This window comes from Elephas maximus, chromosome 3 (genome assembly GCF_024166365.1).
Source record: "Elephas maximus indicus isolate mEleMax1 chromosome 3, mEleMax1 primary haplotype, whole genome shotgun sequence".
NCBI classification, from domain to species: domain Eukaryota; kingdom Metazoa; phylum Chordata; class Mammalia; order Proboscidea; family Elephantidae; genus Elephas; species Elephas maximus.
The window spans coordinates 20392110-20405606 of record NC_064821.1 but is presented as its reverse complement, the minus strand read 5'-3'; the positions used below and the strand labels follow the sequence as shown (position 1 = coordinate 20405606).

The 13497-nt window shown below is 39.9% G+C and overlaps 1 pseudogene; it reads left to right on the top strand.

Annotated features, from left to right (window-relative positions):
* The first annotated feature begins 11187 nt into the window (after positions 1-11187).
* LOC126074066 (olfactory receptor 7G2-like) lies at positions 11188-12175 on the top strand (annotated as a pseudogene).
* The last annotated feature ends 1322 nt before the right edge of the window (positions 12176-13497 follow it).

Sequence of the window (13497 nt, the reverse complement as noted above, 5' to 3'; positions counted from 1 at the left end):
ATTGGAGGGAGACAAAGAAAGAGGCATAAGTGGAAAGAAAGATTTGAATATTTCCTTAGGTTCATAATGTAGACAAGAACATTTCTTTCTGAAGTAGTGGTTTTCAAACTTCAGCATACATCAGAATCACGTGGAAGTCTTGTTAAAACATAAACCGTTAGTCCTCATCCCAGAGTTTATCATCACTAAGTCTTGAGTGGGTCCCCAAAACTTGCATTTCTAACAGGATTTCAGGTAATGATCTTGCTGGGTGTCGAGGAACCACACTTTTGATTATCTGTCACCGCATCTTTTCCATCAGATTCACCAATAATATGGAACCCAGAAATCAAACAGGTGTTTCAGAATTCCTTCTTCTGGGAATTACAGAGGATCCAGGATCGCAGCCTCTCCTCTTTAGCCTATTTCTGTCCATATACCTGGTCACCCTCCTGGGGAACTTACTCATCATCCTGGCTGTCAGCTCTGACTCCCACCTCCACACCCCCATGAACTTCTTTCTCTCCAGTCTCTCCTTCACTGACATCTGTTTCAGCACAACCATGACCCTGAACATGCTGGTGAGCATCCAAGCACAGAATCATAATATCATTTACATAGGGTGCCTCACCCCAGGTCTGTTTTGTCCTGGTTTTTACTGGTTTGGAGAATTTTCTCCTTGCAGCAATGGGCTATGACCTCTATGTGACCGTCTGCCACCCACGGAGATACACCATTATCTTGAACACCTGCCTCTGTGGCTTGCTCTCCCTACTCCCCTTACTAACTAGCATTGTGAATGCCCTACTTCACAGTCTGATGGTGTTGCATCTGTCCTTCTGCACAGATCTGGAAATCCCTCGTTTCTCCTGTGAACTTGCTCAGATTCTCAAGCTCACCTGTTCTGATACCATCATCAATTACATCCTAGTGTATTTTGTGGCTGCTGTATGGGGTACTGTTCCTCTCTCTGGAATCATTTGCTCTTACACTCGGATTTTCTCCTCTATTTTGAGAATGCCATCAGTGGGTGCAAAGTATAAAGCATTTTCCACTCCTGGGTCTCACCTCTCAGTTGTTTCCTTAATCTCTCAGGCAGGCTTTGGTGTGTACATCTGTTCTGCATTTACACACTCTTCCAGCAAGACAGCAGTAGCCTCAGTGAAGTACAGTGTGGTCCCTCAGATGATGAACCCTTTTATCTATAGCCTGAGGAACAGGGACATGAAAGGAGCCTTGAGGAAAATCATCAGTAGGATACCATCATTTTAGTGACTGTGTCTTCTGTTTTGGGCTTGGGATAGGATGGGTCAATGGGGAAGGAATACTGCTGACATGGATTGAATTTTATCTCCTAAAAATATGTGTATGAATTTGGTTAGGCCATGATTCCCAGTATTGTGTGATTGCCCACCATTTTGTCATCTGATGTGATTTTCCTATGTGTTGTAAAATCTATGTCTATGATGTTGATGAGATGGGATTAGAGGCAGTTGTGTTTATGAAGCAGGACTCAATTTACAATATTAGATTTGTCTTGATCAAATCTCTTTTGAAATATAAAAGAGGGAAGCTGGCAGAGAGGCAGGGCTACCTCATACCAGCAGGAAAGCAGTGCTGGGAGCAGAGGATGTCCTTTGGATTTGGGGTTCCTGAGCAGAGAAGTTCTTAGACCAAGGGAAGATTGACAAGAAGGACCTTCCTCCAGAACTTGTGGAGAGAGAAAGCCTTACTCTGCAGCCGATGCCCTGAATTTGGACTTCTAGCCTACTATACTGTGAGAAAATAAACTTTTGTTTGTTGAAGCCACCCACTTTTGGTATTTCTGTTATAGCAGCACTAGATAACTAAGGCAACTGGTGATCCAAGATGTCTGACTGTTCAATCAGTATATTCTTCTAAAACAACTGGGTAAAACAACAGCTAGGTACATTTCAGTTATTTCATGATGAATGGAGAAAAATATTAAACTTGTCAAGACTTTCATTTTACTTGGATCCACAATCAACACCCATGGAAGCAGCAGTCTGGAAATCAAATGCTGTACTGCATTGGGCAAATCTGCTGCAAATAATTCTTAAAATGTTAAAAAGCAAAGATGTCACTTTGAAGACTAAGATGAACCTCACCGAAGCCAAGGTATTTTCAATTGGCTCATATGCATATGAAAGCTGGGCAATAAATGAGGAAGATGGAAGAATTGATGCCTTTGAATTATGGTGTTGACAAAGACCCTTGAACATACCGTGGGCTGCCAGAAGAACAAACAAATGTGTCTTGGAAGAAGTAGAGCCAGAATGCTCCTTAGAAACAAGGATGGAGAGACTGCGTCTCATGTACTTTGGACATGTTATTAGGTGGGATCAGTCCCTGGAGGACATTATGCTTGGTAAAACAGAGGGTCAGGGAGAAATAGGTCACCACTGAAAGAGACGGACTGACAGTGGCTGCATCAATGGGCTCCAACTCATAGCAATGATTGTGAAAATTGGACAGGACTGGGCAGTGTTTCATTCTGCTGAATTGACTTGATGACCCCTAACAGCAAGAGTAACAATCAAGAGATAATCTTTCCTAGGAATCATTAAGAGAACATCCTATATCATCAGCCTGAATTGGGGCATATGCCCCTTCTAAAAATAGTTACTGTCAAGAGAAATTTCATTACCTTGGAAGGACTAAATGAATGCTTTGATTAGAAAAGTGTGAAGTGTGGTTAAGTGCTACAATGATTACAAATGTTTAGAACAATGCCTGCCATGTAGAATTAAATTAATTTACCTAATGAATGCGAGTCAGAACAATTTATTTACAAGTGTAGCGCTCTCTCCTTTTGTATTCCTTCTGTTTCCTATATTTGAAGCACTTACTTCAGCCATTATCCTAGTTTACTAGTTTGAATATATATTACCAATTGATACTTGTGTTGTAGGCAATGCCGTATTTGGAAATACTTGATTGGATGTTTATTTGTCCTGCTGTGTTCTCTTTCTTATCCTGAAAGAAAAACTTGAAATTTTCATTCTCAAGTGACTTGTTTTAGTGGCTTATTTTTAAGTTGGTTGGATTGATCAGTGTTTTCCCTTTTGGACTGTGCAGGTTGTATTTTCATTTAAGAAGTGATTAACTCCTCCAATCTCATAAAAATGTCTGCCTATATTGTCTTGTAAACATTTAATCACTTTTACTTTTGTGTTTAAAAGGCATTGGAATTATCTTTGAATATGATGTGATGGAGAAACCAATTTCGTTTGCTTTCCATATGGATAAAAAATGATCTCAGCACTATTTCCTGGATGATTGCATCTTTTCTCTGCAATGCCCTGTTGTCATAAATAAAATGTTTGATGCTTCTGTCTTTGATAAGTGTTCACATAGATGAAGATCCTATTAGTTCTATCTTTCAATATAGTACTAGAACCATCCTGTTTTAGTCATTATAGTTCCATGATATATCTTGATAGTTGGTAAGGCAGATAGTCCCCATTGTTCTTATTTGCCATCAAGGTAGATGTTGTTTCTCCTTGTTCTTGTATAAAATTTTTAAACCCTGGGATTTTTCTTTCTTGTGCTAACCTGGTCTGGTTTGGGCACTAAGGTCGTGCTAGCCTTATAAAGGGAGATAATATCTGATCCCTAACATTTTCTGAAACCTTCCTTTAATCTTTAAATTAACTCCCTCGAGTGCTTTGAAGAATGTGCCTATAAAACTGTGTATCTCAGTTTGTGTTTTGTGACAAATTATATCATTGAGTACTTTATTTGTTTAATGTTTCCAAGATTACTTGCTTTCTGTTTCTGCTTGAAAGAATTATAGTCAGGTGGATGTAACCAAGACCAACACTTCCACTTGTGCATAGAATTCAACCTCTCCTGTCTGTGTTAGGACATAGCTCTGGTAATTCCCCCATCTCTGTCTTGCATCATCAGGTTTCTCCCTTTGACTTGTTCATTTTCAATAGCATGCAATATATTTGAATTCCTCAAATCTTACAAAAAAGAAAGAAAAAATAACCTTCCCTGAACCCCTCATTTTGCTCTACCAGTAGACTCATTTCTCTGCCCTCTTCATATAGCAAAACTCCTCAAAACAGATGTCTCCACTCACTCTCCCCAATTCTTCTCTCTCTGTTTACTCCTGAAGTCTATGCAATCAGGCTGTTGCCCCAACACTTTACAGAGAGTCCTTTTGAAGAGCTGCCAATGTTCTCTACCTTAACAAGTCCAACCCAGTTCAGGTCAGTTAATTCTCTGTCCTTCTCTTTTCAACCACATTGTCTCTGATTATTACATATTGGCACACTTTCTTCACTTGGCTTTCAGCACCGTATATTATTTTGACTTTATTCCTACCTGACTAGCTACTATTTCTCAGTCTCCTTGATGTGTCTTCTCATCTTTCCAATCTGTAAACACTGGAGGGCCCCCTGTTTCAGTCCTCAGACATCTTCCTCTCCAACTACATTCAATGCTTTGCAACAACATCCAGACTCATCGATTTAAAATTCATCTCAAGACAAATGAATCCTAAATTTGTACTTAGAAAGGAGCACTTCCCCAAATGCCAGACTTATATATCCAACTTCCCACTTGCTATCTCTCAATTAAAAAAAAAAAAAAAGGTGTTCCATCAATTCCTGGTAGCTTGTTTTTCACCAATGCCTTCAGTGCAGCTCAGACTTCTTCCTTCAATACCATCAGTTCTTGATTGTATGCTACCTCCTAAAATGGCTAAAAGTCTACCAATTAGGTGACAGTTAGTGACTCTGTGTATTCTTTCTATCTTCTTTTGATGCTTCCTGCATGATTTAATATTTTTCCCATACAAACCACCAGTATTGCAATTAGAGGCTTGAATTTTTTCTCCAGTTCTTTCAGCTTGAAAAACACCAAGTGTATTCCTCTCTTTTGGTTTTCTATCTCCAGGTCCTTGCACATGTCATTCATTATAATACTTTGTCTTCTCAAGCTGCCCTTTGAAGTCTTCTGTTCTACTCTTCTACTTCACCATTTCATCCTTTTGTTTTAGATACTCGACATTCAAGATCAAGTTTCAGAGTCTCTTTTGATATCCATTTTGGTCTTTTCTTTCTTTACTGTCTTTTCAATGACTTTTTGCTTTCTTAGTGTATGAAGTCCTTGATGCCATTCTACAACTCATCTGGTCTTTGGTCACCAGTGTTCAATGCATCAAATCTATTCTTGAGGTGGTCTCTAAGTTCAGGTGGGGTATACGCAAGTCATACTTTGGCTCTCATGGACTTTTTCTAATTTTCTTCAGTTTCACCTTCAGCTTGCATATGAGTAATTGGTGGTCTATTCTGCAGTCAGCCCCTGGCCTTATTCTGACTAATGATATAGAGTATTTACATCTTCTCTTTCCACAGGTGCAGTCAATTTGATTCCTGTGTATTCCATCTGGTGAGGTCCACATGTATATTCGCCATTTATGCTGCTGAAAATGTTATTTTCGGTGAAGACGTTGGTCTTGCAAAATTATATCATGCAATCTCTGGCATTGTTTCTATCATCAAGGCCATATTTTCCAACTACTGATTCTTCTTCTTTGTTTTCAACTTTTGCATTCCAATCGCCAGTAATTATCAATGCATCCTGATTGCATGTTTGATCAATTTCAGACTGCAGAAGTTGGTAAAATCTTCAGTTTCTTCATCTTTGGCCTTAGTGGTTGGTGTGTAAATTTGAATAATTTTCGTAGTAACTGATCTTCCTTGTAGATATGTGGATATTATCCTATCACTGACAGCATTGTCTTTCAGGATAGATCTTGAAATGTTCTTTTATTTCTTTTTTTTTTTTTACAATGAATGCAATGCCATTCCTCTTCAAGTCATCATTCCTGGCATAGTAAACCATATGAATATCCAATTCAAAATGGCCTATACCAGTCCATTTCAGCTCACTAGTACCTAGCGTACCTAAGTTTATATGTTCCATTTCATTTTTGATGATTTCCAATTTTCCTAGTTTCATACTTCGTACATTCCATGTTCTTATTATAAATGAATATTTGTGGTTGTTCTCATTTTGAATTGTGCCACATCAGCAAATGAAGGTCCAGAAGCTTGGCTCCATCCAGATTGTTAAGGTGATCTCTACTTTGAAGAGACAGCTTTTCCTCAGTTGTATTTTGAGAGCCTTCCAATTCGAGGGGCTCATCTGCTGGCACTATATCAGACATTGTTGTGCTGCTATTCAAAAGGTTTTCACTAGGCAATTCTTTTCAGAAGGAAACTGCTCAGTCCTTCTTCCTAGTCTGTCTTAGTCCAGGAGCTCAGCTGAAACCTGTCCACCATGGGTGGCCTGCTGGTATTTGAATACCAGTGGCTTAGCTTCCAGTATCACAGCAACAGGCAAGCCCCACAGTACTACAAACTGACAGACATGTGGGGGCCTGTCAAATGGATACAGTTTTAGAAGTACTTCCTTGTCTATGTCAAGAAATTTGGAAGACATCTGCCTGGCCAAATGACTGAAAGAGATCCATATTCATGCCTATTCCAAAGAAAGGCGATCCAAAAAAATGCAAAAATTATAGAAAAATATTGTTAATATCACACTCCAGTAATATTTTGCTAAAGATCCTTCCAAAGTGGTTGTAGCAATGTATCAACATAGAACTGCCAGAAATTCAAGCCAGATTCAAAAGAGGACATGGAAGCAGGGATATCATTGCTGATGTCAGATGAATCCTGGCTGAAAGCAGAAAACACCAGAAAGATGTTTACCTGTATTTTATTCACCATGCAAAGGCATTTGACTCTGAGAATCATAACAAATTATGGATAAGATTGTGAAGAATGGAAATTCTGGAATGGTTAATTGGATCAAGAGACAGTCATTCGAACAGAACAAGGGGATAATGTGTGCTTTAAAGTCAGGAAAGTTGTGTATCATGGTTGCATCCTTTCACCATACTTATTCAATCTGTATGCTGAGCAAATAATCCAAGTAAGTGGACTATATGAAGAAGAACTAGGCATTAAAATTGGAGGAAGACTCATCAACAAAGTGAGATATGCAGATGGGCAACCTTGTTTAAAGTGTTGAAGAGCAAAGATGTCACCTTGAAGATTAAGGTGCGCCTGATCCAAGCCACGGTATTTTCAATTCCATCTTATGCATATGAAAGCTGGGCAATGATTAAGGAGACCAAAAAGAATTGATGCCTTTGAATTGTGGTGTTGGTGAGGAATATTGAACATACCATGGACTGCCAAAAGAACAAACAAATCTGTCTTGGAAGAAGTACAACCAGAATGCTCCTTAGAAGCAAGGAAGGGGAGACTGCATCTTACATACTTTGGACATGTTGTCAGGAGGGATCAGTCCCTGGAGAAGGACATCATGCTTGGCAGAGTACAGGGTCAGTGGAAAAGAGGAAGACCCTCAATGAGTTGGATTGAGACAGTGGCTACAACAGTGAGCTCAAGCATAACAACGATTGTAAGGATGGCTCAGGACCGGGCAGTGTTTCGTTCTGTTGTGCATAGGGCCGGTATGAGTTGGAACTGACTTGACGGCACCTAACAACATGAACAGCATTTTCTTGGTCAGGGAGCCCTGAGGATTCAGTGGTTAAGTGCTCAGCTGTTAACAGAAAAGTTGGTGTTCATACCAACCAGCTGCTACACAGGAGAAAGATGTGGCAGTCTGCTTCCTTAAAGATCACAGCCTTGGAAACCCTGTGGGGCAAATCTACTCTGTCCTACAGGGTTGCTATGAGTTGGAATTGACTTGTCAGCAGTACATTCACTTGGTTTGCATTGGCTTGGTCTTTCAGGATTTACACTACCTTGGGAATAGAATGATAATAAAAGTGTTTGGTTAATGAGGAGCTTTGGATATTGAGTCCCCAGAGACACAGAGGCTGTAAGTAGTCTACCTGTGACCACTTTACTCAAAAGTCCTTCTCCAGTCAAAAAGCAATGCACCTGAGACTCCGTTCAGAGATGGTTCTCATGCCCAGGAGCCTGGTGCCTTCCTTGGTACCTCTGCCTTTCCTGAGTACTGACCTTCTGGCTACATCATCCAACAACCAGGGCAGATGTCAAGCATCATTCCTCCATGGTGCCAGCCAGGTAACCTAAATCCCTTAGTTAATGTTTGGAAATGAGGACAAGTGTTTCTCTGTAGCTTCATGCAGGGGAAGGTGTGAAGACAGTACATGCATGAAATGATTAGAGCCAAGTCACCCATGGACTCCTACATGTCTCCCATCTTCCTGACATGTTTCCTTGTGTCTTTGTACCCAAATCAGGCAGCTCTTACTCAGCTAGTCTCTTACTGTGTCTCTACAATGGCAAGGATCAAATTCTTTCTGTGCAGAAACCTGCCCCTTCTCAAACATTGAGTATTACAAAATTCCCTTATTGTATTCTTGTGCTGGTGGTGGTGAGGAGAGTTGTTGAGCTTCACTTTATCTTCCTATCCCTGGTACTTGAGATACCATCTTTAGGAAAGTTTTGGTGTTATCCCTGGTGCCAGGCTCTGAGAGCTATGGGGAAAGAAGCAGAGACCCAGGCAGACTTAGCAGGCTGCCTCACTAGGTTATTTCTTTCTCTTTATAAAACTACCAAATATTTGAAATTAGAATACTACAGGCAGTATAATGAAACAACCAACCAAACAAACAAAAACACCTGTTACACCTTCCAGAATTCATATTGTTCATGTTTTGCTGTAGCAGCTTCAAGTATTTTTTTTAAGTAACAAAATATATATACAGAAAACATCTGCTTTGTAATCCTCTCTGTTGCTCTTTTTTCCTCCCGGAATCAGCAGCATCTTGGATGTGATGGTATCCCCCAGTCATGGTTTTATATTCTACATGTATATTTCTCTCTCTCTGTATATGTATGTACATACACACACACACACACATGCACACAGACAAGCATATATATTTATACATGTATATGTATATACATAAGGCAGTAGATGGGTAGACAGATAGAAGGCAATTAGTAAAATAACTGTCAATGAGAGAATGAAGAAATATATTGTGGTGTAATAATATAGTGGAATACTCTATTGTAGTCAAAATTAATGCAGTAAAATTAAAGGTATCAACATTCATTACAAAACATACCAAGAAAGCCAAATGTAAAATGACATATACAGTACAGTTCTGTTTATATAAAGCTTTAAAAAATACGAACTGTGCAATTCTATGGAAGAATTATACTACATGTAGTAAAAAGTGCAGAGGAATAAGCTCGATCAAGTTAATGTAGTGTTTAGCCCTGGAGAAGGAAAAGAATCAATATTGTGCAAAATACATGATGTGGGGAGCCTCAAATAATCCTGCATTATTTTGTTGCAATAAAAATATCTAAAGCATGGTTGGTGACGTGTAGGAATTGCCAGTGGACTGGTGGGTGCCCAACCCTTCATTCTTATTCTTTCTATTTTTCATTGTGCTTGCATTATCCACTAAAAAATAAAAAAACTCACTAGGTGTCTCAGTCATCTAGTGCTGCTATAACAAATATAACAAGTGGATGGCTTAAACAAAGAGAAATTTATTCTTTCACAGTCTAGTAGGCTACAAGTCCAAATTCAGGGCACCAGCTCCACAGGAAGGTTTTCTTTCTCTGTCAGCTCTGGAGGAAGGTCCTTGTCATCAATCTTCCCCTGGTGGAGGAGCATCTCAGACTCAGGGACCCTGGGTCCAAAGGATGCGCTTTGCTCCTGGTCCTGCTTTCTTGGTGATATGAGGTCCCATTGTCTCTCTGCTTCCTTCTCTCTTTTATATCTCAAAAGAGATTGGCTTAAAATGTTATCTGATCCTGTAGATCTCATTGATATAATTGCCACTAATCCATTTCATTAACATCATAGTGATAGAATGTATAACACACAAGAAAATCACACCAGATGACAATATGGTAGACAATCATGCAATACTGGGAATCATGGCCTAACCAAGTTGACGTATATTTTTTGGCAACACAGTTCAATCCGTGACATTCAAGTACACTTTTAAAAATAATAATAAAAAAAATTCATGCTGTAGACTTCTTGTCATACATTTTTTTTTCCTCTGCAAGGATTTGATTATGTGTGTTGATTCATCTAGACCTAATTTGTTGTTTTTCATTGCTATATATTTCATCATTTCATCCATACCAAATGAATATTGATATCACTGATGTTCATTTAGAGTGTTTCTTCCTTCTGCTTCTCTACATGCGCAAGATTCCCAGTGGGAGTTTCACCATATAAATTCTTCCCTGAAGTTAGCATTTATTATGCTAGGAATGTTCTCTCATTTTGTCTTTCCTCAACTGCACTGTTCACCACTTCTGTCCTAGGAGTAAAAGATGCCTGGTACTATTGTTCATGACACACACACACACACACACACTTATACAATCACAACAGGACATGCCATTGTGAGGGCCCCATACGCCGAGCACTGTACCAGAAGTAAAAGATGCCAGGTGCTATTGTTCATGACACACACACTGTCTTCGTCATCTAGTGCTGCTATAACAGAAATACCACAAGTGGATGGCTTTAACAAAGAGAAATTTATTTCTTCACAGTAAAGTAGGCTAGAAGTTCAAATTCAGGGTGTCCGCTCCAGGGGAAGCCTTTCTCTCTCTGTCAGCCTTCTCATCAATATTCCCCCAGACTAGGAGCTTCTTTGCCCAGGTACCCTGGGTCCAAAGGACACACTCTGCTCCCAGCACTGCTTTCTTGGTGGTATGAGGTCCTTCTGTCTCTCTGCTTGCTTCTCTCTTTTATATCTCAAGAAATTGCCTTAAGACACAATCCAGTCTTTAGATTGAGTCCTACCTCACTGACACAACTGCCACCCATCCGCCTTCATTACCATCATAGAGGCAGGATTTACAATATACAGGAAAATCACACAGTGCTTGAAATTATGGCCCAGCCAAATTGATACACACATTTTTTAGGGAATATGATTTAATCCATGACACACACACACACACACACAATCACAATAGGACATGTCATTGTGAGGGCCCCATATGCTGAACACTGTACCAGGGGTGGTTTTCAAACTTTAGCATACATCAAAATACATGGAAGACTTTTTGAAACACAAATGGCTAATCTTCATCCCAGAGTTCATCATCAGTCAGTCCGGAGTGAGTTTGAAAAACTTATATTTCTGAAAAGATCCCAGGTGATGCTCTTGCTGGGCATCCAGGAGCCACACATTTGATTATCTGTCATCCCATCTTTTCCATCAGATTCACCAACAATATGGAACCTAGAAACCAAACAGATGTTTCAGAATTTCTTCTTCTGGGACTTACAGAGGATCCAGAACTGCAGCCTGTCTTATTCAGTTTGTTTGTATCTATGTACCTGGCCACCCTCCTGGGAAACCTACTCATTGTTCTGGTTGTCAGCTCTGACTCCCACCTCCACAACCCCATGTACTTCTTTCTTTCCAACCTCTCCTTCGTTGATATCTGTTTCAGCACAACCACAATCCCGAACATGCTGGTGAACATCCAAGCACAGAATCAAATCATCACTTACGCAGGCTGCCTGACCCAGGCCTGTTTTGTAATGATATTTACTGGTTCGGAAAATTGTCTCCTTGCAGTAATGGCCTATGACCGCTATGTGGCCATCTGCCACCCACTGAGGTACACCATCATCATGAACCTCCACTGCTGTGGCTTGCTCTCCCTACTCTCCTTACTAACTAGCATTGTGAACGCCCTACTTCACAGTCTGTTGGTGCTGCATTTGTCCTTCTGCATAGACCTGGAAATCCCTCATTTCTCCTGTGAACTTGCTCAGATTCTCAAGCTCGCCTGTTCTGATACCCGCATCAATTACATCCTAGTGTATTTTGTGGCTACTGTATGGGGTGGTGTTCCTCTCTCTGGAATCATTTTCTCTTACACTCGAATTTTCTCCTCTGTTTTGAGAATGCCATCAGTGGGTGCAAAATATAAAGCTTTTTCCACCTGCGGGTCTCACCTTTCAGTTGTCCTTATTATATGGAACAATCTTTGGCGTGTACATCAGTTCTGCGTTTACACATTCTCCCAGGAAGATAGCAGTAGCCTCAGTGATGTACAGTGTGGTCCCTCAAATGATGAATCCTTTTATCTACAGCCTGAGGAACAGAGACATAAGGGGACCCTTGAGGACATTCATCAGTAGAATACTGTCATTTTAGTGATTGTGTCACCTGTTTTGGGCTCTAGGATGGGTCAAATTGGAAAGAATACTGCTGATCAAGGATGTCTTACTGTTTCGTGAGCAACTTCTTCTAAAATGATTAGATAACATAATGGCTATGTACATTTCAACTTATTCATGATGAGTGAGAAAATACTGAAGTCGTCAATAATTTCATTTTACTTGGATCCACAATCAACGCCTATGGAAGCAGCAGTCAAGAAATCAAATGACATATTGCATTGGGGAATTCTTCTGTAAAAGACTTCTTTAAAGTGTTAAAAAGCAAAGATGTCACTTTGAGGACTAAGGTATACCTGATCCAAGCTAGAGTATTTTCAATCACCTCATATGCATGCCAAAGCTGGACAATAAATAAGGAAGACTGAAAAAGAATTGATGCCTTTGAATTGTGGTGATGGTGAAGAATATTGAATACACCATGGGCTACCAGAAAATGAACAAATCTGTTTGGAAGAAGTGCAGCCATAGCACTTAACATCTATGCCATCAGGGTTTCCAGTAGGGTCTGTGAAAAAGAGGAACACCTTCAATGAGATGGATTTACACAGTGGCTATAACAGTGGGCTCAAACATAGCAATAATTGTGATGGTTGTGCAGGACCAGGCAGTATTTTATTTGTTGTGCATAACTGACTCGATGGCACCTAACAACAACAACACGTTTCAACTTGAAGTTGAAACTTGGCTTTTCTCTTTATGTAGCTCTGTGCTGTTTGGTAAACTCTCTAAGCTCAGTTTTTTTTTTTTGGTCAGGTGCCATAAAAGCAGAGCCTGAGGCAGGTGTTCTTATTACACGATTTTTGGGGCAGTGGTCTAGGAAAGAAGGAAAACAGGAGAACGTGGATAGGGCAGGGAAATTATGTAAACAGAGTTGTGGTCATAGCTAGACACTAGATTCAGCCTGATTCTATGAATAGAGAAATGCGATTGGAAATCCAGACTTAGCCTGCCTGTGAGGCAAGAGAGCTCTTTTTTCATGTCCCAATTTAGTAATTACTGAGACATATCACTGGTAAGCCGTATTTGTTCAAAGCAGCATCAGTATCCACAATACTTACATCTACAGAAATGCCTAGTTAGGTTATCTCAATTGGCTTGAGATAATTTTGAGATATTTGAGCTTCCTAAGTGTGGAAGCTTTCAGTTCTAATAAGAAAATATAAACTCTGACTCTAATATGCTCAAACCATAAAGTTATTTTTCATTATAAGGAACAGACTTCAGAGGTAGAGAAGGCACAAGAACAGGACAGAAATACTTTATTTAGTCTCCCATAAGTGGCTTCATCCTAGAACT